The sequence below is a fragment of the Dermacentor variabilis genome, chromosome 1 (assembly GCF_050947875.1).
Source record: "Dermacentor variabilis isolate Ectoservices chromosome 1, ASM5094787v1, whole genome shotgun sequence".
Lineage (NCBI taxonomy): Eukaryota > Metazoa > Arthropoda > Arachnida > Ixodida > Ixodidae > Dermacentor > Dermacentor variabilis.
In genome coordinates this window covers 101,122,922-101,147,232 of record NC_134568.1, presented here as the reverse complement: position 1 = coordinate 101,147,232, position 24,311 = coordinate 101,122,922, and the positions used below count along the sequence as shown (strand labels likewise).

Sequence of the window (24,311 nt, the reverse complement as noted above, 5' to 3'; positions counted from 1 at the left end):
AGTGGAAGTGACGCTTTGTTTTTTTAGCGTTGTTTATTTTCGCATCGCTGGAAAGGCTTTAATGGCCGCCGTTCCTGCGACCCGGTCGCAGGAGTGGAAAGGGGGGGTAAGCGTTATCGTGCCCTGGTCGTTCGAACGCTTAGGGCCCGAAAGCGTTAGGTTCACCCAAATAGTCGCTAAATAATGGTTTGGCTTGGCTCCGTATATTATTTTTAAATAGGTGGCGCTAAAGCGATGAACGCGACGATCGAGCCATGATCGAGCCCTGAATCGGTGCTTCCGTTCTTCCCGTGCGGTCTTCGCCTGTGTCCGTGGCTGTGGAGGAGTGATTGTAGCTATTTGATGTCGTTAAATGTGAGAGCTTGTGGTGAAGTGATTGAGTATGGCCGTAGTAGTTCTGCCCATGTAGTGTTTTGCGGACTTCACCTGTGCCTGTGACTGATCGTGTTGCCCAATAGCTTTGTGGAAAGCGACGTGGTTTGTGTGGATGTCATCGCAGCGTTTGCCAGCTCCTCGGTGGCCCGTGTGCCAGTTATTGATGGCGTTGCCCAGTAGCTTTGTGGAAGTTGATGTACCTTGTGTGGATTTCGTTGCCGCTTATGACTGCCTTAATTATAGGTGGTCATGTGCACGCTGCCTTTTGAAGCGCGTCCGAGCGCGAGAAACTTCGCCGATTTTTTTGTAAACAACGTGGACGTCTCGAAATGTTAGCTAGAAATCAACCAGCAGCAAGCCAAGTCTTTATTTTGTGGTTTTTCGAGCTTATGCTCATGCGAACAGCAGAAGGACAAAAGGTCCGTTACATAATGTCAGTTCCATAAAATCAGCTTTGCCGCAATACAGTCATGTTATGCGGTGAAGCATACGTAATGTATTGCGGTAAAGTATATGAAAAAGTAGGCAGGGACCACTGCGTTACTGGGGCGATTTTCTTGTATTATGGTCATGGCCGTGCGCGAACAAGGAAAAATCACTGTCGAAGCGCATGGCACAAACCTTGCCAATGCTTCAATTGGAAAAAGAAAGAAAACGAATTGGAGTGGGTGATGCCAAAAACAAAGCCTTGACTTTTGTATTATCAAAGCAGTTCCGAGAATGGCCAATCATATTCCAAGCTCCTGCATTATTTATGATTGTTTAAAGTATATGCATATATTGTGCACCAGCCTTAGCACCAATTCTAATGTACTTTAATGATGTAAGTTTCATAACACGTGGCAAATATATAATTTGTGCTGTATGGTGTTGTGCTGTTTATAAGCGACTGCTTTCATCTGGTAATGTGTACATTGGCTGGAACAGTTGATGCATCCTCCTTATAGAACTCATTGAAATGTGAACCACCTGTCAAGCCATCATTGTTCTTGCAGTTGTACACCAGATTTCACAAACATGGGGATAGTTATGATATAGAAAGAGTAGCTGAGGCTTAACATGTCCACATGCATGCACAGGAGTGCGGGAGTCGACCATCTATCTCTCTAACTCAGGTTGAATGTGCATACTTGAGTAACATGAGTAACTTGAGAGTTGGGTGTCAGGTTTCTTTTATTGTTAGCCTAGTTTGTGTTTTTTCTCCCATTTGTAGGTTTTAGTGTGTGTTGCTGTGTATTTATATAATTGCTTCCAGAGTGGCTTTCTTGTTGCTAATAAATTTAGAGAAGGCAGCGTTCTTCATTTTGTGCATCAGACAGCAAGTGAGCATGTTTCAAAGGATGTTGGATTTTGTTGCCATAAGCAACAAAAAGGCATAAGCATATAGACTGCTTGCTGGAGGTACTATTTATAGCATTAAGGATATTATCATGCTGATTACTCTGTGCACAATAATTAGAAAGATCACATCAGGTCTGATATGTCTTCTTGCCACCATGAAATCTTGTCAGATGCATAACACGGGACAGATACCACAGATCTTGGCCAGCCATTCTCATTTGTGGTCTCGACCTCCTACCACTGAGCAGACTGGTCCAAGAGACAAAACATGCAACTTTTATCTGATTAAATGTAGTGCATGTTGCACAAAATTAGATGTCAGGTGTTATTGTTGACACAGATACATATCTGTGAGCCTCATAAACTAATGTCAAAAGAAAGAGAGTAATACCCATGAAATGCACTCTTGGTAGGATGGCAGGACCATTCTCTTGCAGAGTTAAATAACAACCATGCAGCAATATCATGATATCAAGCTGAACAATAATTCACTCCAAGAATAGGTTTCTTCATGCAACATTGCACTGATAGTCTTGAAATACAATACCCATTGCTAACAGAAGGCCTTCCAAATTATGCATGACAGGAGGGCATATTTTAGGAAGCAAGAATGAAAACGGAGCCGGCTAACTATGAAAGTTGTTAATGCAACACTGCAGAAGTTAGAAAAATGAACCAAACGGAATAGTTTAAAAGTAAGTGGTTTAGAGACAAAAGGCCGTTTTATTCCATGCCAGAAAAGCAAGCAGAGGTTGAAATGCTTTCCACATACATACCTTCAAGGTGCATGTACAGGGTCTGTCCTGAAAGTAATGTCAGTAAGGCGATTAAAAATCATTTATTGAATTTTTTGTTACAAAAAGTTTAAAAATCTTCAAAATACTCTCCTTTTGTGTCAATACATCGGCTCCAGCGAGACTTCCAGCTCTCGAATGCGTTGTCCTCCTCCGGAATGGCCTTTAATGCTGTGGTGCTAGCTGCTTTAATCACGTCCGCTGTCCCAAAATGATTGCCTTTCAGGGGTATTTTGAGGCATGGAAACAAAAAAAAGTTGGGCGGGAGCCAAGCCCGGGCTGTACGGGGGCTGGGGGATCGTTGGCCCCAATGCATTAACCAGGTAGTCGGTGACGATGAAGGCACTGTGGGCCAGCTCATTATCGTGGTGCAACTTCCAGTTGTCTGCAATGTCCGGCCGGATATGTTGAACCCTGCGTTTCAGTCTTTCAAGGACATCCACATAAAACTTGGAGTTCACAGTGGTTCTTTAAACTCATGATGAACCAGTCCGTGGATGTCAAAAAAAAACAATGAGCATGATCTTGATCTTTGATTTGCTCATCCTGGCTTTCTTCTGGGGAGGGCATGAGTGTGTGTGCCACTCAGATGATTGCCTTTTGGTGTCCAAGTCATATTCAAATACCCAAGTCTCGTCTTCTGTAATGATGTTGTCCAAAAATTTTCGCTCACGTTTGCACATGTTGAGATTTTCTTGGCATGTTTCAACGCGGCGTGACTTTTCATTGTCAGGGAGCACTTTTGGAACCATTTTTGTGCACGCCTTCCGCATGCCGATATCGTTTGTAACAATTTCATGAACTTGAGTTTTCGAAACGTTTAACGTGTCGGCCATTAAACGAACACTTAATCGTTGGTCTGAGTTCAACAGTTCTCTCGCTCGTGTCACATTGTCAGTCATAGTGGTCGTAGATGGCCATCCAGCGCAGTCCTTGTCGTCGCCCTCTTCCCGGCCTTCCAAAAGGCTTTGTGCCACTGAAACACTTGCCGATCTGACCAGGCATGTTCTTTATAAGCAGTCTTGAGCATAGTAACAGTTTCCGCAGCGGTATTGCCCAAGTTTCACACAAAACTTGATCGCAAATCTTTGTTCTAATGAGCGCTGCATTTTCACTTGCACAAGAATAAAAAACAGCTCTCACAAACGGGCCCGTCCGACACTCTCCGATGTTCGGAGCACACTGACTGACGGACCGCTGCTTAGCTGGATTCCGTCACTACTAGTTTCAACCAGTTAGACTGCTCTGACATACAGTCACATCACAATAAATTTACTGACATTACTTTCAGGACAGACCCTGTATGTGGTGATAGACAAGCTTTTTAGATATAAATGTTGGGAACCTGGATGGAGTTGAGGGACATGTACAGTAAAAACAAGATGTATAAGGTCAAAAATTAATTCTTTTAGTCAGAAATTGGTCAGTGGTGTCTGGCTTCTCTTGTTCCCTGGCCCTGGATGGTGAATACAAAGTCATATATATATATATATATATATATATATATATATATATATATATATATATATATATAGTTTTGTACAATCAAGCATAGAATCATTGCCTTCTACCTGAGCTAACGTATGGGGCAGAAACTTGGAGGTTTCTTGGAGACGAAAAAGGGCATTGTGTTGTCATGTTGGAAAGCACTTTTCCGGAGGAGGGTGTGTCAGCCACTGACATAAATTTTAATGAAATTTATACCAATATAGCTGACATAAAATGTTGAGCTGTCACGAAGTTGAATCAGTTTGGTTCGACAACAATCTCAAATGATGTTAAGGTGGAAAAGGTTTTCTTTTATGCGCCTTCTTCAGTGCAAAACACACAAGCTTAGGGAATCCATATCAGAACCATTGTGTCGGAATATAAATCATGGCTTCATGTTTCAGAATTTCTGCAGACACACCTTGACAGGCTGGGAATCAACGACCAATTCCTTGCTGCCAGCTCTCAGACTGTTGTACACTTCCTGCAGGAGCATAATCTGGGGAAAATGGGCAGGCTTTAGTATAGATGCAGAAGATTTATACAATTCTTTGCCGCAGGTGCATCTCTTGCAGTTTGTTAAGGACTGCATACACAAGCAAACAAGTTAGCTGGAATTTGCTGAAAGGTGTAAAATTCTTGTTGCAAACTTTCTGGAGCTTCTTGATTTCTATTTAAGGTCAATTTTGCTCTGGTGGGAAAGTAAAATATGTGTCCAGAATGCTGGAATCTGCATAGGTTCCGGTGTTGCACCAGTGCTCAGTAATATTTTAAGTTATGTTGACCAGAAAATAATCAAAACCTGAGTGGGCTTGCTCTTAAAATTTTCAGATACGTGGATGATTATTTGTTTTTCATGAGCAAATGATAACTTTCGCAGAGCTGTCATCGAAGTACTGAAGCTATTTAGAGAACAATAGCAAGGTTTCAACTTCACTTTAGAAGTTCCAGAAAAAAAAAAGTGCTGCAACTTCTTATGTCAGGCTTACTTTTATGTGGGATCACGTATGCTGGGGATGTCAGTCGAGAACTTCTAAGCTCCTTCTTGATTATAGGTCTAGCCATTCAAAACTTATTAAGTACAGTATTGCCACTCACGCAATTAGAGATGCCCCAACCAAGAGCTATCCTCACCTTATCCTTGAAAGTGTAAGGAATCTGGTGACAAGGCTTAATGAGGCAGGTTATTCAGTTTCAGTGGTTTTTTTATCTTGAAGCACGTTAATTAAGGAACTTAAGGTGCGGCCAGGGTGGAAGAAGCTTAAGGAGTAAGAGCGGAACAAAGTTGCCATTATCCCCTCTATTAATTGTCACACAGGCAGAAAAAGGTGGCTTCTAAGTTTCAGGAGAGGATTGGGTTTTCATTTAAAGATAAGCTGAAGGGAATATGTGAAGCAATAAACAAGCACATTCTTCACAACGGGTGTCTGAGCAGGGAGGACTGCAAAGTGAAATATAGCATACAGTTTGTCTCTTGCACACGAAATGTTGTTTATTCGATTCCTTTTTCTTGAAGCCTACAAAATATATATCAGTCAGACTGGAAGGTGCTTAAACATTCGACTAAGGAAGCACCATAGTTTTTTTAAGGGTTTTTGCGCATCCACACCTTTCTGTGCATTGTTGCAGCATTGGGCGTCATCCAGTTTTTGAAAGTACTATTCTGCTGTTCACACACTGTGAAAAGCTCTCAAATGAATTAATGGAGGCTTATCACATTAGAAAGAAAAGCACACTGTGTGTTAGCCAGCCATCCATCTCGCTGCAAGATAGCGAGGTTGCCGTGTTAGATCTTAAGTAAAACCACAGAGTTGCATTGTGCCTTAGGAATTGTTTTTTTACATTGATTAATCAGCCGTGACATGTGTGTTGCCGTCAAAACATGTGCATTCGGTGATGTGAAGGTTGTTTTGGTATGCATCTGCATATGCTAGGGGGCCGGGTGTTGGTCACGTGATGTGTGTTATATATTGGTTGTTTTCTTTCAATAAACTTCATTTGATAGTGCTGTATCCTGTCCCATTCTATTACTTTTGTCGGCATCTGTCATGCAGTAGCTGCCATGAAGCTTCAACAACTTGTCCAATTTTCTATCATATTTTCAATCGTATGGAGCATTAGAGTTACGAAATGGGTGCCATGGTATATATATATATATATATATATATAAATATATATATATATATATATGTGTGTGTGTGTGTGTGTGTGTGTGTGTGTGTGTGTGTGTGTGTGTGTGTGTGTGTGTGTGTGTGTGTGTGTGTGTGTGTGTGTAAAGGTAAAATGGTGGTAAGGTGGGGTGGTAAAAGTAAAATGAAGAGATTTTCACATCATGACTAGTCCTTCTAACACATTTACCTACAAAATTAAAGACTCTTCTTATTAAGCACCTTGTACATAGGTATTCATATTACTAATAATCTTTCAATGCAAATGCATATCAACTTTTTGAGTAATGCTAATAACTGAACACATGGCTTTTTGTGCTGCAAGTTTTCTTGGGACTCCTGCTTCCCTTAAACTTATGTTGTATAATATGCTTGCAAGATCAAGACTGGAGTATGCTTCATCAATCCGGGATACACCGACAAAAAAACACAACTCTCATATTTAGTTGAAGCCATACAAAACCAACCTGTACATTTTATTGTAGCTGCTTATTCCCATGCCGCAAGCATATCAACAATTAAAAGTTGCCTTGATTGGCTAGGCAACAAGAAAACTTTCCTGTTTATTTCACAAATTCTCAATTGAAACATGTTTTTATTACCTCCTTGTAGCTCATTGATATATATGTGTGTGCGTGTGTGTGCGCGTGTGTGCGTGTGTGCGTGTGTGTGTTCTGAGGCTGCCTTTTACAGGAATAGTAAAGATTGGTTTGGGAAGTTGGCACCTGTACCTCGAGGTTGTAGTTCATTCTCAATGAGATACAAGGAGGTAATAAAAACATATGTTTCAATTGAGAATTTGTGGAATAAATGGGCAAGTTTTTTTGTTGACAAGCCTGGCCAATTAAGGCAAGTTTTAATTGTTGATATGCTTGCGGTATGGGAATAAGCAGCTACAATAAAATGTACAGGTTGGTTTTGTATGGCTTCAACTAAATATCAAAGTTGTGTTTTTTGTCGGCGTATCCCAGATTAAGGAAGCATACTCCAGTTTTGATCTTGCAAGCATATTATACAACATAAGTTTAAGGGAAGCAGGAGTCCAAGAAAACTTGCAGCAAAAAAAGCCATGTGTTCAGCTATTAGCATTAGTCAAAAAGTTGATATGCATTTACACTGAAAGATCACTAGCAAAAAATCTGATAGGGCAACCTAATAAAAATTATATCAGTTTTTTTCTATTGCATTATGAAACGATGCAACTGATGCACTGATAAAATTACTTTTAGTTCTATTCTGGACGTATATGTGCTATTCTGCTTGTACAAGTCTACTAGTGTATTCTTTTTATTAGTGTAATAGTGTATTCATATTAGTTTGCCAGATCTATAGTCTATCAGTATCTATGTGTGTTGTATAGGTGTAATGTGCTTCAAGGAGAAGCAAGCTTCCTCTTTTGCCCAAAAAATGAGTCAGAAATTTTGCATTTATATTATGAGAAAAGACAATACATATAAATCAAATATGAAGCCCAGGATTCAGAAAGGAAAGATTGTTGGAACAAATATACACCATACAACAGCTTAAAAAGAATAAAAATGTGATCCCATTTAAAAGAGAAAAGATGTTTAGATTGGTTCACAACAAAGTTTAGCCTCTTTAAACAGGAGGTTATTGGCAATCAAGCCACCGAATTGGTTCACACTTACACCACAAAGATTATCAGACTTCACAATCTGGAAAGCTAGTGAATGGAAGTGGTGGGTTCTTCATTATTCATTACCATGCCTTCATGGCTTTTTGCTAGATAAGTATGTCAGACATTCCAGTTTGCTTACGGAGGGTGTCTATATACTTCTACTAGACACCATCACTTCAGATGACCATAATGAGATCATCTGATCTTCTCTCGGAGTTTGTTGTGAGAGCACAGTCTTTGTTTGGATTGGGTGCAATGACATACAATGTACACCAAATCCTGCATCTTCCTAAAAGTGCGGCTAAACTAGGACCTCATTGGTCGCATTCTTCATTTGTATTTGAAGGCGGAAATTAACTTCTTGTGAAATTGGTCAGCGGAGCTAATGATGTTCCTTTACAAATATTGGAATGTTATGTACTTGCTCGAAAGTTACAGGCAGCTATAGCTAGTTTAAATCTTTCACCAGAAGCGTCCGTTTTCCTGGTGTACAGGAGAGGAGAGCTGGTCAGCAGACAGTTTTGTTAGGCACTGCAAAGCTGTGCCTCAACTTGGATGAAAGTGAAAAACAGGCTGTAGTCCACAACCGTGGCTGTGACTCAACAAGTGTCACTGAATATTACCGAATGGTTATCAACCAACGAATATTCCCCTCTTTCCACTACACTTGAACTATAAAACTACAATCAGTGCATTTGCCAGCTTCTCAGCTGCGTTTTTTCTCATTTGTAGAATTCTTACTGGAGCGAATTCTTTTATACTTCTGCAATGCGAGAAACTCTTTCCTGTTGAAGTTCTCCATGCAAAGCACTTTTCAGTCTGCATCAGAAGAGAGGAGCCACTAGTTTATGTTAAACCCAGTGAAGTTGTGCATCTTTGTGTGTTTATGGAAATAGACCACAATATCTTTGTAGCGACGATACCATACCTTTATGACAGAGACTAATTCCCGTGCTCAAGGCATGGTAGCAATGAACAGTATGCCTTCAGCCATGGTACATGAATGTCTGGTAATAACAGGTTATAGCTTTAAAAAACAGCAGTTGGTAACAGTGCAGCTTGCTTTATGGCGTTCTGTAAGAATCAGCTTTTTGATGTTTGAATATATTAAACAAGCCAGAGCCATCAAAATTCTAGAGTGTTTAATTTTTCTTGCAATAGCTTCTTGTTTTCCTAATGAACCAGCTAGCCCAATTTTCTACTCTTCATTAGTGTACTCTTGTTGAGCAAGTACTTGGGGAATCGTATGGTCTGCATGTTGGCACTAGTGATGCAGCTGCTGATGAACAGTTGTAGTATCCAAAACATGACAATATTTTACAGGACTTATGCATGGTTTCGGGTCGGTGTCCTTACATGTAGTGAAAGGCCCTGCTTAACCAAGTGAAAGTCTTGAGTGGGTGATCACAGTGAACAAACAGTGCTTCACTAGCAGATGGTGACGAGGTAAAGCTTCTCACTCTGTATGCAGAGGCATGTAAAGCAGGTGAATGATGCCTGAGTTGAGCAGTTGTGCTACTTGATACAACAGCATCGCTTCCACACTATGCATCAATCTTCCTCACTTTATTTTCTCCTTTGACTCAATGCAGCTGGTGCCGGTTTATCCGTTAACTGTGGCGGCATGAGCAAGACACTCTTTTTTCTGAATTAAAGAAGGAAACTCTGAAATTTTATTTTAACAGTGTATTACGGTTTGAATCAAAGACTCCAAACACTATATATGAAGCCTGTTCTGATAGTCTTCTTTGCTTTCGCATGCTGAAGGCTACACAGGTTAAACTACTTTTACACATTTCGATGCGCGGTGGTTGAACTAGCACCCAGTGAAGAATTGTGTCTTCTGATTTTGCAATATGTGCACTGATGTTTAGCTGTTTTTGTTCATGATTATGTGGTTTTAAAAATGGTAAATCCATGTTCTTACTTGAATAAGCTCTCAGATCTGTACTCACTTTTGCTTAAATAATATTGCTGTATTGTCATGTTCTGATACATTGCTGTAGATCTTGTACCAATAGCGATGCTTGTCCTGTTTCCTTGCTTCCTGTCAGTGTGCCATGCCAGTTTGTTCTTTTTGCACAAGCTCACTTGTGTTCTGTCACATATCACAACACTTTTGGGGTGAATGCAAAAATGCATAGTCTAGAGAAAATAGCTTCATATGAAGTTGTAATATTATAAAAGCATATGCCAATTAGACCTGGTGTTCTATACAGCATCTGTGAGCACAAATGGGCATGGTGAAGTTGGTACTTCAGTCTGTGTTCTTCCTCTTATGTGTTTGTTTAAATGTGGCTAAAGTTGCTTGCTTATTCTTTAGATAGTGAAGTGTAAAATAAACCCTAGTCATGTTTGTAGTCATGTTGCTTGTGTCTTGTCCTTGTTCCTTTGTGGATGGATGCATTAGCGTTGTTATAATTTTCAAATCAAGTATGCACAAACTAGCCCAGAAAGTAGCTTTAATGAAATCACGTTGGTAGTGTCTAACTTATGGCATTCACAAACTCAGCCGGACATGTTAGAGCTACAGTTAGTATCCACAGTCTTGAAAGTGCTTTGTTTTGCTTTTGTAAATAAACTTTATTACAAGAGTAGGAAGATACCTATGAAGAAAGGAGTCAGACAAGTAGACACAATCTCTGCAGTGCTATTCACTGCATGCTTGGAAGAAGTATTCAAGCTATTAAACTGGGAAGGTTTAGGAGTAGGGATCGACGGCGAACACCTCAGCAACATTCGGTTTGCCGATGACATTGTTCTATTCAGGAACACTGCGGACGAGTTACAACAAATGATTGAGGACATTAACAGGGAGAGTGTAAGAGTGGGGCTGAAGATTAATATGCAGAAGACAAAGATAATGATAAATAACCGGGCAAAGGAACAAGCGTTCAAGATCGCTAGTCAGCCTCTAGAGTCTGTGAAGGTGTACGTCTACCCAGGTCAACTAATCACAGGAAAACCTGACCATGAGAAGGAAATTCACAGAAGAATAAAAATGGGCTGGATCGCATACGGCAGACATTGCGAGCTCCTGACTGGGAGCTTACCATTATCATTGAAAAGGAAAGTATACAATCAGTGCATGTTATGGGTGCTGACATATGGCGCTGAGACTTGGAGACTGACAAAGAAGCTTGAGAACAAGTTAAGGGCCGTGCAAAGAGGGATGGAACGAAGAATGCTAAGTATAACTTTAATAGACAGAAAGAGAGCAGTTTGGACAAGAGAGCAAATGGGTATAGATGATATTCTAATAAACATTAAGAGAAAAAAATGGCGCTGGGCAGGTCACGTAATGCGCAGATTAGATAACCGTTGGACCATTAGGGTGACAGAATGGGTACCAAGAGAAGGGAAGTGCAGTAGAGGATGGCAGAAGACTAGGTGGTGCGCCAAAATTAGGAAATCTGCGGGTGCTAGTTGGAATCGGTTGGCGCAGGACAGGGGTAATTAAAGATTGCAGGGAGAGGCTTTCGTCCTGCAGTGGACATAAATATGATGATGATGATGATGACAGTAATACTGTTTTGGATATGCATTAAATGTTGCACATCCGTCTTGCAAAATTTGTAAATGTAATTTTGTATTAAAAGAACTGGAGCACACCTGCTACAAAGATGGACTGATACTTTTCTCATGCAACTTCCCCAATGTAGTTTCACAGGCTAAGTAACGCTGCTGTGCTTTGAAAACGTGTGCTTTAATTTATGTTGAAACTTGTTTAGGATAATATATCTGCATACAAGCTGTAAAAAGTTTTGATAATTGCACAGTTTACACACTTCATTTTTATTTGATACTCCAATATCGCAACTGTGTTTGTTAATTTGTTCACGTGGCAGGCAATGCATTCAGGGTTGTATATTCAGTTCATTTTAAAAACGTCTCTTCAGGCGTGTGGGCACCGGCATGTGTGCTATTTCTAACATGCTTTATCAGTGCCTCAATCAGATTTCTGTATGTCGTATGATGATCTCTATCTGGGTTTAAAAGACTGATACGTACATCATGCTATTTGGTCTTGTAGGCAGCACAGTGAGATCTATCTGCTGCCTGCCAGTCTGGTAAGGAGTTCTATGGGTCAGGTGGGAATATATATCACTCTTAGAAGGACCCGTACAACCTATACATATTCCTAAGAGACTATAGAAATTTCTATCAGTTTTTTTTGCTAGGGTACTGATGTTAGGTTTTTAACTAGTGATGGCACTCCGGAGAGACATTAGTGGAGACATTGCCCCACTGGGCACGTGCAGCAGCTAAGCCCATTGGGGGGGGGGGGGGGGGAGGGGGGTTGATATGGACTGGGCGCCGGCTTGCGAGAGCAAGGATGACGTGGCATTGCGGCGGTGCCCTCTCCCCTCATGCAACACCTGGCGCGCTAGAGCGACGGCAGATGTACCCTTTCACCCGCTCTGCTCCGTAGAGGCATGCTTGCAATGTGGTCACAACCAATGGGATTTGAGGTTCCATTTCGCTGAGACGACAGGCGCTGCCTTTTTTACTCAGTGGGCCATTTGTTTAGTCTGTTTGAACAGAAACGGAGCTGCCAGAGTTTGGTTGTTTCACGACAAAGCACACAGTCATCAACAGAAAGTTTAGTTTTCTACGTTAAGTTCAGTGTGAGATCTAAAATGAGAAAAATCAAGGGCCTAAACACTCAGCATTGTGGCATGCCAGAAGTGACAAAAGACAGATTTGTGAATTGGAGTTGTTAACATACAAATTGTGTTTAGTCATGAAGAAAGCATTCAGTGAATTTTAGTAATTGCATGTGGATCAATATTAAGTTAGCTTATTCAGGAGAAGGAGGCAGTGGCACAAAGTAGCAGAATTTAAAACGCTAATTAAAAGCATCCATTCAATGCAAGAACTAAGTTCAATGGAGGAGATCAAGTTAGTGAACATGACAATATAGTTGTGTTTTTCATGAGAGACAAGGTCTTATGGAAACCATGTTGACATTTGTTGCAGAAGTTTTGTGACACAATTTAGGATTATTATGGAGATTGAAATAAATGATGTTACAGGGAGGCTTGGCAATTGAGGCCAGCAATTGTTCCGCCCAAGTGTCTCTCATGATATTACTGCGGTAGATCACCACGTATGTCGTCTATCGCTGTCCTTGTCCTTTGCGCTGTACATTATTTTTGATCACCACATGCATTCTGTTCTAGAAGCTGAAAAGGTAATGCTAATCTGTGTAATGCATCTGTCGAATGCCGACAACAGTATGACGCTGATGCGGTGACAACGATGGCATGATCGATGATGGGATGACAATTCTAGAGTCATCACGATTGAGGCATAACGACTTTGGGATGATGAGTGCATGCATGGCAATGACTGCGTATTTACTACACAGTGTGAAGGCGGCAGCATCTGACGGCGTGATATTACAACTAATTTGAAATGACAATGCAATGATGACTGTGAATGTGAATGACTGTGACTGTGAATGGTGAACAATGATGCGTCCACTTGGCAACTAAGGAAAACATATGAGGACAGCTAAGCATGTCTTATCTGAGTGATGATTGCGAAAGCATTAATGCCCCATTGAACGCCGCTGAGCAGTCCTTCGAGTTTTACGCTGCAAGTGTTGCACCCTACAGCTACATTGGGCCCGAGCTAGCAAGCAGCAGCAGCCTGCGGTGCCAACACCGCATGCCACCGACGTGCTGCATGACCAGAGACCAGGAAACAGCAGTGGCCATCAAGGCCGGCAGGCACACGCTGCAGTTAAGCCCAGTGGAGGGGGGAGATACGGACCGGGCGGCGGCTTGCGAGAGCAAGGATGACGTGGCGTCGCGGCGACGCCCTCTCCCCTCACGCAACACCTGGTGCACTATAGCGACAGCAGGTGTACCCTTTCACCCGCTCTGTTTCGTCGAGGTGCGCTCGTGACGTGGTCGCAGCCAATGGGATTTGAGGTGCTGTTTCGCTGAGACGACAGACGCCGGCTTTTTTGCTCAATGGGCCATTTGACGCTTTCGCATAAATAATCGCTACAGAATAATGACTATGTGGTTATGTTGAGCTCGCGTTCACGCTTCGTCTACACGGACCACCCTACCTGTGTACTTTTGGTACTGGGGCCAATTCTGTACCATGCAATACACTCAGCCATGGAGCACCCGCAACGATCACGCGATAGGCAAAAAACGCTGTGCTTTAAACATGCACCTATAGAGTGCCCCAATATTGCAACCAGCCGATCCGTGCATAGTGAAGCGTCCGCATGGCCGCGTTTGCCATGTGGCCGTGCTATGCGAGTGTGTGGCTGATATATCAATTGAGTAATCGAAAGACTGGTTCCGAATGCATTTACTAACCAATTTGAGTCCGCGGCACTTTTATGTGCTGCTTTGAATAACTGCGTGTGGTACTGCGGTTCCCGCCGTTGCCCAATGCATGTGGCACGTACTTTAGCAGCAACGCTCGGCGTGTTTCGACTAAAGCAATTTCATTTCAATTCTGCTCGGCTGTAGCTGCTTATAGTTATACAGTACTTTGGTTATAAAGTACAGTAAGTCTAGTTAATAAATTTTATTGGGATGTGAGGTTTTATTTTGTTAAATCGAGAACTTCATCAAATTGAAACCACTTGATTAGATCACGCAACATGCCATAAAATTGATGCAAGAACCAAAAATGTCGTTTTTGCCTACATTCACACTTATTGTAGCAGTTGAGCATGTAATCTGCCTTAACAGAAGAAACGATTAAACATTCTTAAAAGCTATATGTCAGTGATACTAAAATCACTAGAACTCAATTAGACCTACTATACCCACATTTCTTTTAATTATGGCAAATCAGGCAAGATATTAGTTGATTCTAGGTTTTCAGTGCTCATGAATGTGACAGTGAAAGTATTGAATGTCATGTAGTGTAATGCAACGAAAACAAGGACACAAGAAAAAGCAAAACACAGACATAATTAGGCGCTTGTGTCTGTGTTTCATTTCTTCTTGTGTTCTTGTTTTTTGCTGCGCTACACTACATGCTGTTCCATGATGATCAACGAACAAGCCCACATTGCCGCCCCCGTGTAGAGAACAGGAAATTTCGTTATACACTTAAACTTTGATATAACAAAGTAGGTAAAATCGGCAATTCGCTTCGTTATATAAAAATTTCCTTGTATTGAAATTCGATCTGTTATACAAATGAGTACAGTCGCCGATCGATTTTTGTTGCACGGAAAGGGGCCATGCAATTTTCCGAATTATTGGGCAATAAAAAAAAAAGCAAGTTTGAATGAGAAAACATTTTATTTTGACGAATATAGGAGTCAGCGATGAATGATACGGTTTCATGCCACGTTGATATCTTCACATCAGCGGTACGTACGAATTAAGTGACGCCATATGCTTTCGCGCGCACTCCGCCCCCAAAGCGTCGCCCGGTCGCACTGCGACGACGCTATCATGAAAAGCGCCAGCAGCTGGGAGCGAATGCTTCGTCTGCTTCTCGTTCCAACGGGTCATCAAAACTCGAAATTGCGCAACCTTCAATACTAAACGTGCTGGAAAACAGCTTACATGATGCCACGCCGTCTTGGCATGCCCGCTCTTTCCACATGCAGCAGATTACCTCTAGAGCAGGGTGCGCGGCTGCATATGCGCTCAGCCGCGCTTACAGCCACGCGCAGTCATGGCCGAGAGGCGCGCCAACTTACCCCCTTCCCCCACTCCGCCCCCGCGCGCGCGCTTGATCGCGTTACCACGAGCTCGTTTTCCTTCCCCACTTTGCCATTGCTCGCGTGGGAAGGCCGCACTTACGAAGCCATCATCTTTCTTGTCTCACCCTCGCACTCTTTCACTCGCACCTAAAACACAAGTGCGTGGGGCGCGATAGGATCTGATCGCACTTAGACTTAATTTATACGGAACATGATGCGGCTCCAAGCTGTTGTTCTTGTCGCGCTGCACGCAGCTTGAGAGGTGCGTTTGCAGGCAGCCGCTTGTAATTCAATCATTTGACTATCGGCGTCAGCAGAAGTTACCATTGATTGTCTTGGCACTCCTCTGCGGCAGAAGCGAAATTTCGTTATACTGAAATTGCACACAAACACACTTCTTTATATTGAGGCTCTAAATGCATGGTGTTCTATGGAGAAGAGGTTATGAAAAGTTAAATACTTCGTTATATCGAGAATTTCGTTATACTGAGGCTTAACTGTATAGAGATTTGAATTTATATACCTTGTTGTTCAGCTCCTTGGGTCATGGTTTCTATGACTATGACTCATATAACTCTGTATCTGTTGCGTAGAAAATCTCTCTCGCCCCGTTTCCCTACCGTTCTCCTTTTGGAGGAGGCCCCCTCTTGATGCTATCCTCTTTCCACTCTTGGCCCACATCATTTCATAATCGAGGCATGTAAGGCCACAGTTCCTTATGCGATGCAGCTCTGACATCATGTGTACCATACAGAATTGTACATGAGCCTGAGCCCATGCATAACTATTCTTCTGATCAAATGTTAATTTTTAGACTGACGTCCTTTCCTCTTGCATGACAGTTATCTCTGCTGTATTGTTGCTGCTCTCTCATGTATGTATACCAATCAATTATCTTAGTCAATTACTTCTTGAACAATGAGTCCAATCTTTGCCAACTTAAGTGTGTGTTGAATGTTAATTTTTTAAGACCTGTCTTCACAATCTGTCTCCACCTCATCCATTTTAGCATCCTCAATTCAGTCACTTCTCCATCCTGACTGCTAGGTGAATTTATTAAAATTGTTTAGGTTCCATACAGTATTGCTGGTCATGTATTGTCTTATAAGTTTATTAGACAGTGAAAATCTTCAACTTGACTGGAACTTGTGTAACATAAATATCATAATGCATCTTTTCAGTTTTTCCAAACTATGTCAATTCTGCTGATTCTGTGGGCTGTCCAAATTTTCCATGTTGGTGTTTTCAGTTATCATTGAACCAAGGTATCCGTCTTCTTTATGGTTTACCCTCAAGGCTTCCCTTTCATCTACTCTGAGAAATTGGCATGCGGCTACCAGATGTGGGGAGCTTGCCTCACAACACATGCACATGCTCAGCTACTTTTTCCAACCTTTGTGCTAGATGTCAATCAGCATGAGCGAAGCAGCGAGAATGGGGAATTATGAAATTAAGGCAGAGGCTCGAGCATTAAGGGAAGTCACACTTATGGGGTGAGTACATGTGAAGAAAAGTATTCAGAAATGTTGGGAATTTGCAGTTTCCTGTTTATTGGTCTATTAAACTCTCCCTAGCTATTTAAGTTATTTCATCATGTGTTGCAATTTTTAGTTGCAATATGTTCTTCTTAAGTGCTGCCACACTTACTACTAGAAGTTTGAGAACTTATATTTCTTATTCACTTGGTTCATTCATACCTACAAGCAGCAGTCTTTTCACTTTACATCAGCTATTGAATGTAATGCCCAAATATGTTCTCAGTCTACTTCAGTGGGAGTCACTAACACAGTGAATGATCATGAAGCATGTGTGTTCTTAGAAAGTGCCTTCATGTGATGCAGCTGTAAGTTAAGGTAGGGGATGCTTTGGAAAGCATGTTATGTGGCTTACATGAGAATTATTTTATGCCAGAAAGCACACAAATATTTGTGTTTAATTCTGGTGTTCTTCTTCCTTAATTACTTTCTTGATTCAGCGCATATATATGAAGCAAGAGATCTTGGCTTGTTCTTTCTTTACATTAGCAAATTACATTAATCATATAATAGCACACTTTACATAATTGAGCACATTAAAAGTCACTTGGCGAGCAAAGCATGTACTTGTCTTTTTGAATATCCCAGCTTAATGTTTTAGTGTGTGCAGTTTGGACGTGATTCTTGAGAAGCACTACATCTGCTTCAAGTATATGAGGTATAATTGCTTTTGCTTAAAAATAATCCTAATCTTCCTTGATAGCTGTCCTTTTTTTACTAGACAATATAAACATGGTGCTTAATTCCAAGATAAATATGCCTGCTGTAACTGTATGCATCAGTGTTTGACTATTCGTTACCTACTATTCCTATTAGAAAAATGTATTTGCTAACCTCCAATTATTTGCATTGAAGTAGTGAAGAGTTTGACGGCAGCCTGTCTGGTTTGGTCAAAAGAGGCACGGTAAGTAGTTTAAAATTAGATGCTAACCATAAAAATGAAAAATAAGAACTGGTTCAACTGGAGCTTTGTTCACAATCTTTGCGAACAAGGCTTTCAAGTGGGAGCCGAAGCATCTATCTTGTATGCCCGATCTTCATTTGCTTATTATTATTATTATTTGAATTCATCTAGCCCTAAAGGGGTGGCAATTTATTTCGAATACTACTCTTTGCATTTTGTTTCCATTGCTGAGTTTTTTTAAAAGTAACTTCATGCACCACAGAAGTACAACTCAAACATTTTCATTCTTTCAAGGACGTCACAACTAGTGGAAGGTATTCTGCACTAACATAATTATTTTGAGATTTCCAGTAAATACGTAGTCCTCATAAAAAGTATCTAAATAATTTTTGCCTAAGCGGTTATACATTAACCATGTAGGCTTCATCAACTTCTGACATCACTTGGTCTTGGCAAACTTGTGAGCTGACAAGTTTGAGCCTGCAGTCACTTCCCTCCATATTTGTTTCGATGAAGGCTTGCCCTTTGGTGCTACTCTGGATCCACCCCCGTTTCCTGTGATTACCACTAGGGGCTTCAAGGCCCACACCCTCAGGAAGACTTTTCATGCACAAACCTGGTTCTTTCACACTTTTACTAAGACAGACATTGAAAGCAAGGATGACATAGCAGGCATGTTGGTTACAGAAGTACTTTATTAAATAGCTTTGTAAGTATTCATCTTGTGGACATTTCCTTATCCTCTTCTTCTGAATTAGCTGGGGGAGCATGTCTCCTTCTCATGCATACCCCAGCCCAGCCAATCACAACTTCAGCAGCGGATGAAATGGATATTTCCACTAGGTGGACACAGAATACATCCCCTGTGCTCTGTCCTATCTTATCTGTCCTATCTCCATGTATCTTACTCAGTAAACTACTGGTTCAGCATGTTGGTCACCTTAATCAATCTTCCAATAGCTCAGCACTTAAAAGGTATACAATACAAATAAGGCACTGTAAACCCAAGCAGTTAGGCTGGCGATTGCTGCTGTTATGCACCATACAGGCTGAAGCAATGGCTTCACCGTAGCTTTTTAAGTTAACTTTACTGAACTTTGAATTTAGAGAAGGCAGAATATAAAAACAGACTAGCATCTTTCTTATGTGCTTCACGCCTCTGCTTTTTTGTGTTACTAAAATAAGTATGTTGAACCTAAATGAAATAAAAGGAAAAGAATATTGTCACACTAATTTCATTTCACTGTCTTTTGAAAGTTATAGCAAGATTTTTTAATTGCATTACGAGTTGTTACTTGTTTCAATCTTAATGTTCATTTCTCATACTCCAATTGGACTACAACTGTTCCCTCATCCACAGCTATCAAGGCCTTATGGCAACTTTGGAAGCTCTCTGAACTGAGTAAATGCTATGCATTGCATCATTTATTAATACATTTTCATGGCTGCCTTTAACCTCTATAGTTCCTTATTAAAGCCAGCCTCTCTCTTGTGACCACATTTAAAGAGCTTGTGGTAATGTATGCCTAACAAGAAAGATGGGCACTTTGTAATGCTAGTATGCTCTAAGTAAATTGTTTTATGCAAGAATTGCTGACATAATTGTCTGACAAATACTGCATCATGTTTGCTATTTTGCTTTCTGTTTCAATTTCACTGCATCTATACATTTTACCAGTGCATGAGTAGGGTTCAAGGCTGTTCTCTAAAATGCTCATGAGCACTTATCATGATCAGTTCCCCATATAAGTGGTTTTGCTGATGAGAATACAGGAATACAAGCAAAATTGACATTGAACCAACATATATATAACGTCTGCATGACTGCCTATCAAAAGTTATATTTTCTGAGAAAATAAACTGGAACATGCATCGCGTAATGTAAAACTTATTGCATGCACCGCCTTCATTAAGATGATACTAGAATATTCAGCCGTTGTTTGGAGTCCCCATCAAGTGATGCTCAAGAGGAAGTTAGAAAGGATACAGAGTCTGGCGGCACGTTTTATTTGTTCGAAATACCAAAGGAAGGAATCGGTCACGCTTATGTTACAGCGCTGCAACTTCTATCTTCTTGAGTTACGTAGGAAAAAATATAGGCTGAAGGTGCTTTATCAAATAATGCAGGATCAACTTTAGATTGATAAGCTCAAATATCTACATGCTCCAGGCAAAAGATACCCGCAAACTAACCACGACTACGTCATAAAGCTGGACTGTACCAACAGTGATACATATCGATACTCATTTTTCCTGGATGCGATAGAAATGTGGAACCAATTGCCAAACGCTATTGTTAGCCTAAAAGATGTCACCAACTTTGAAGATGCTGCTGAAGCATATTTATGGGAGTTTTCGAATTAGTTTTTAAGTGCCAAGTGATATGTGCAACTTGATATTCATTGTATGTATTTTGACAAATGTCAGAAGTGTGCTGAACAGCATTCAAGTGAACATCTTATTCAGTGTGAATTGATAAGTGTTAAGCAACTTTACGTACATTGACATTGTCCATATTTGATTTATGTAATTGTATTGTCCTCTCTGTTATTACCCTCTATGAGGGTTGACAGTATTAATAAATAAATAAATAGACAACGAGGAATGTGGGTAAGAACACTTTATTTTCAGCACACATGTTTTTTTAATGAACGGCTGTTATACTGCTAAAATATGCACATTTAATAAAAGTACACTGCTCTGCTTCATCACTCCATGCTAAGTGCAAGTATCCTGTACCAGGAAGTCAAACCAAGACGTGGGATGTTCAGTCTGTGAAAATAAAAACGAGTTTGAAACATTAACGTGCAAAAACTAAAGCACACTCAAGAAAATAAACACAGCACAGGAACATATCCAATGAATCAGAATTACCTTTGAGAGCAAACATATAGTTTCTATGCCACAGTGAAAAAACCTTATTCATCCGGCTTTTTTTGTGCGTGAGAAAATATGAAAGTGCATGCGTTCTCCCCATATTGTGTATCTGTCATCTTTTCACACACAACAAAGATGTTGTCTCAATGTGCCCAACTGTCTTTGCATATCCATTTCTCTGCTCTCATACCATGATACCTACAGTTAAAGGCTGTAGCAATGCTTAGCTTGAATGAACCAACACAAGCTACATGCACTGTGCTGTTGAACATGGCATTGTAAGTTAAGATTCATGCACAGCACATTCATGTGCTATAAACATTTGATTGTTATTGTAGGCGAGATAAATAAAAAGAAGGTATGTAAATAAGAATGTTCCCTAATAAGCTGTGCAGAAGTACTCTCCCGTTTGGACAGACGCCGAGCACAGCTGCAGTGAACAAGAAGCCAACTTATACAGCATTTAAAATCTAGGTTCTAAATGTGCTGCAGATTTTTCTGAATTCATGGTCGAAAATCTAGGTGTTAAAGGTGACAAACATTTAAACAGGTCTCTATTTGGACTGGTAATGCTATGTGTCACCTAGTTTGATAAAATATGCCATATCACTGGTCTCCCAAGCTAAGGCTGCTGTCCAGTTGAAAGTGCAAATTACTCAATTATGTCTAGGGCACGTTTGAGCAAAGGGCAGCCAAGATTACTGTGCCATTGAGGTCTATTTCCTGAAATCTGATTTCTTCTCAGAAAGCTACCTCTCTAAAAAAAAAAACCTTCCCAACAACATAAACCTTTCTTGAGAAAAGCCATCACACTGGTCCTTGAACAGTAATTACACAGTGGCTCCTTGTGATGTAATGTTATGTACGTCAGCACCTTACAAAGTACAGGAAAATTTAATAATGGCAGCGTGACAGGTATACAAAAAAGTAAAGGGATAAAACATAACACAGGCTGCCATCAGTGTTCATATCTCTACTTTAATGTGGATGTTTTTAGCAGTGAATACATGTTCTCATTAAACTGAGTCATAATATTACAAAAGCGAAGGGCAAGGGTCTTTACATTCTAAACTGACAAATGTGCTTTATTACGATCCACCGCAATACAGGAGGCGTTTTGCAGTGAACGGTCACGTAAGGTTTTGGCTAACTACGGCGGGCGTGTCCTGCAGCGAGGCCTCTTGTGTATTGCGGTAAAGCGTATTATTGTGACAAGAGCTAACCTGGCATGTATGGCTTTAGCCAACAAAAGTTCTCAAGACATCATGCATCCTGCTGCGAAAATCTGCTTTGTTGAGAGTAGAACATTAGGTTCGTCGCTGACAGAAACCATACATTCGAGATTCACGTAAATCTTTCCCAATATCGGCATGCTTCACCGCAACACACAAAGATGTTGCGGTGATAACGGTGGTCGAACAGGCTGGTGCAAATGTTTCGACAGGGGAGCGTGCCTTCATCAGGGCAACTGCTTTCCTTGGCAGTTTTCATATACGTGAGCCCCCCCCCCCCCCTCCACTTCCAACAGGGGAGATTTAGCTGGACCTTTGCCAAGAAACGTACCGGCAAGCGTTTGGTAGTGGCTGGTAGAGATGCAGGAGTCTAAAAAGCGTTGCGAAATTCGGTTCCGTAAGGTTAGCTTCACCGCAATACAAATATGTTAAGCAGTTAGACATACATGTTTTGCGGTGAATCATAGCAAGGGTACCTGGCCTTTGATGCAAAGCAGCTTCCCAAGAGGAACGCTAATCCAGTGGCTAGTTATGCAGTTCCCCGCATGCGAGTGAGTTCCCTGCGTTCGGCGGTTTCCCAGTGACATACAAAATGACATTGATTGACTGTGTTGTAAAAGGGCGACGGCACTATATGCTGATGCAAAAGCGTCGTTTCGCTTGCGAAAACTGCGCTCGGCTAAAGAGAACACCTTGACTCGCATATGACCAAAGCAGTTGAACAGGAAACTACGAAATTACGTAGCTATTATGGAAGAAATCAACAGTTAAGAAAAAAATGAGCGTGTAAACATTAACTGGCTTACGAGGTCGACAAACCAATGGTTCAAAGCATCACAGCCACGTCCGAAATAGCGCTGAAGGCCGGCCAGTACACTTAGGCGCCTCGGCGCGCGTAATGTAATAGGAGACGGCAGGTCCACAAGTACATTATTAAGGAACACATATGTCGGCAAAAGCGGTCACTCTTCAGTTCTGACATGCTACACCGCGTAACACTAGTATACTGCGGCGAAGCTGACTTCAGGACGCCGATTTCTTCAACTCATCTAGCGAGGCAGGTCCGTTTATCACGCTTGGCAACGTTTGACATTTTCTGCATTAATTTCGTTTGTTCTTTTTAATTTTATTATCACAGTGACCCTGTATCACGCAGTAGCAGAGCTAGTGCCGCGTCTTAGCTGCGTTAGGAAAGGTAAGCGTGTATGCAGCAGGCACGGCGGCATTGGCTCTTGTTTGGAAACTTCAAGAGACGCTCTTCCGCGGAGCGATGCCATTTGTATTATTAAAAGAATGCAGGTGATCATTAAATGAGCCGCAGCAAAGCTGTAAAAAAGCAGTAATAATAACGCTGTTCTAAGATCCTCTCGCTCGAGCGAGATGGTCTTAGAAAAAAAGCGCGATGTAACGCGATCTGACGGAACAGCTCGTCATGCCAGTGTTTTCTTACGTCCTCGTTCTTACGCGCACCCTCCCCTGAATCAGACTACTGAATGGTTCTGTGCACGCACTGACGATCCTGACGGAGGCAATACCACTCACATGAGCAGTTCCATATAACATGCCACGGCCCATTCCACATGCCGGCTGCAATTTGACGCGGCCATGAGGCAAAATATGCGCACAAGGTACCTAATGGTAACGCATCAAACAGCTCACAGCCCCAATCCTTTATTACACGCATATAGCGTGGAAAGATGAATTACTCACGCTCTAAGTGGGCACGGAATACGAACCGCTTCGCAGCGCAGCCGGCTCCGTAAGACAGACGCCATGGAAATGAGCGGATGTGACATCATGGGTTATAGCGGACGTGACGTCATGGGTGAACGTAAACATTTCGGGCACCTTTCGTCTGCTGTGCCCCGGGCACAGCAGACACGGCCGGCTTTAATTGCACGAGCTGCGGTTGAAACTGTGAATGCGATTCCATCCAAGAACCACCGCCTACTGTAACCAGCGATCTGCTCGTGTTCACTGCTTCGCGTCAACCTGCAACGGGTTGTGGCACGAGCGACAACGTACAGTGGAATGTAGTGCCTATTGGCCTCGAGCTCCACCACTGGAAAAGCTGGCGCCACCGTCGGCGTGACGTGCTAGGAGGGATCACGTGGACATTGCGGCCGCGTCGGCTGCTTCGGGCGCGCCGAAACGAGCTGAAAACAAGAGTTTATATTCCCTCGTACGCTGCGGTCCTCATTTAGTGACGAGATTTTCCCGCTTCGAGTGTCTCCTTTACAACGCTTGAAAGCTTTACAATAGGTA

General features: G+C 41.6%; 1 long non-coding RNA gene across 1 annotated transcript; it reads right to left on the bottom strand.

Annotated features, from left to right (window-relative positions):
* Positions 1-20,539: 20,539 nt before the first annotated feature.
* Positions 20,540-23,904, bottom strand: LOC142581919 (uncharacterized). Its single transcript, XR_012828321.1, has 2 exons — positions 23,757-23,904; positions 20,540-20,709 (listed from the first exon to the last, which is right to left on the bottom strand). It is a non-coding gene; the product is annotated as an uncharacterized LOC142581919 (long non-coding RNA).
* Between the last annotated feature and the right edge of the window lie 407 nt (positions 23,905-24,311).